Source organism: Geospiza fortis, unplaced genomic scaffold (assembly GCF_000277835.1).
Source record: "Geospiza fortis unplaced genomic scaffold, GeoFor_1.0 scaffold538, whole genome shotgun sequence".
Classification (NCBI taxonomy): domain Eukaryota; kingdom Metazoa; phylum Chordata; class Aves; order Passeriformes; family Thraupidae; genus Geospiza; species Geospiza fortis.
The window spans coordinates 1,851,201-1,853,071 of NW_005054368.1; the positions used below are offsets into that span (position 1 = coordinate 1,851,201).

The 1,871-nt window shown below is 46.9% G+C and overlaps 1 protein-coding gene across 1 annotated transcript in view; it reads right to left on the bottom strand.

The window, feature by feature from the left end:
- The window catches only part of APPBP2 (amyloid beta precursor protein binding protein 2), a 21,357-nt gene that overhangs the window by 19,224 nt on the left and 262 nt on the right, over positions 1–1,871 (bottom strand). The window lies entirely within an intron of this gene.

Consider the following 1,871-nt stretch of genomic DNA (forward strand, 5'->3'; position numbering starts at 1 on the left):
CTCACAACCCTGCCCGCTCTGCCTCGCGGGGCTCCCGCATCCCTGCCCGCTCTACCTCATGGGGCTCTCGCAGCCCTGCCCGCCTCATGCCCAGAGGTTCCCGCAGCCCTGCCCGCTCCACCTCACGCCCCACAGCTCCCACAGCTCTGCCCTCTCCGCCTCACGGCTCTCATCCCTCTGCCCGCTCTGCCTCATGCCCTGCGGCTCTCGTTCTCCGGCCCGCCCGCTCTCCATCTCGCCCGGGAGCTCTCAGCTCCCTGCCTGCTCCCCCTCACACCCCGCAGCCCTGCCCAGGCGGTGGTGGTGGTGGTGGTGGTAGTACAGTGTGAGGGAGGCGAGAGGGAACAGACTTAGGGAGAAGCAGGGCAGTGCTGTGGGGTGGGGTTTTATGGAGGGTCTGGAGCAGCTCTCTGATAAGGACAAACTGCGGCAGCTGGGCCTGGTCAATCTGGAGAAGACACAGAGGGGATCTCGTTAAGGCATAATGAGCCTCTCAGAGCTGTCAAAGGATGGTGCCAGACTCTCTCCGGTGATGCCCAGCGCCAGGACGAGGAGCAGTGGCCATGAGCTAAAACACAAGTTCCGTCCCAACATGAGGAAGAACTTTGCATGAGGGAGGTAAAGCTCTGGGAAGGAGTGGAATTTCCCTCTCTGGAGACATCCCAAACCCACCTGGACATATTCCTGCAGGTGACCCTGCCTTGGGCTGGATGGCCTTTAAAGTTCCTTCCAAACCTCTGAATTCTGTGAATCCCTGCAGGCAGCCATGGGGAGCAAGGTGGGTTTGACCCCCACAGTCCACACCAGCCCGAGGGGCTTTATCTTTTGGGGCTGAGCAGCAAAGATCAAATATCACCCTCACACCCTGAGCCCCACCCAGCCCAAACTTCTCACAGAGCGTAAATATCATTTACAGCTAACACCCAGCTAATATTGGGCTTTCCATGACCTGCAGGTGTGTTGGCAGCTCATGTGAGCACTATTTGGGCACCTGCAGTTTGCTGTTACAGGACATAATACTCATAATTATGAAAGAAATTTCATTATTATAATATTTCATATAATATATGAAATCTCTGTTGCTGATGTTTTCGTAACTAACATAGGATTGCTACTGTTCTTTTTAATTTTAAAAAATTATAGGAGGCAGAGCTCCTGCTGTTTTGCTTTGGGCATGTTATTTTTAAAACCCAAGTTGTTGCTATTCCTCCCGTTTTTGTGAGAGGACATTATTCTTTGTCCTTTACTTGCACAAAGAAGTGTTATGGGGTGGGAAGAAAGGAATGTGAGATAAACAGACCATGGAAGATTGCTTTGTCTTTTTCTTTTTTTCCTTTTTTTTTTCTTTGCCTTTTAGTGGCTTCAGGTTTTTCTTTTATTTTCTGAAATGATGAGGATTTATTTCACCTGAGGGAATACAGCTGAGGGAATCCTGTTGGCAATTAGCCCCTCCCAGGGGTTGAGGTTATTTAGCTCAGTTATTTTTAGAGGCCTGGTTTGGGAAGGTTGGAGGTCTGTTCAAAGCAGCAAAGAGCTGTTGGGGTTTTTTTTCTGTTAATTTTTTTTTTTTAATATATGAAGCAAATAATATTGATAGTGTATCAAAATAATTTTTTTTAGCTTATAATGCTCTTTATTTTACTTTAAAATAAAGTATGTAGTAACTTTTATTTAAAAAAAGCAGTGAAGGTAAATATACGTCTCAAGCACTGTGGTAATGGATTTTATTTTCTTGATAAATTACTGTGTTTTGAAAAATGAGCTAGGCTGCACCTTCTACAGCCTGGCAATTTTTTTGTAGACAAACCTAGAGTGTGCCCATTCAGAAAAAGAAATAAATGTATCTATGAAGGAAGAATGTTATATAAAGC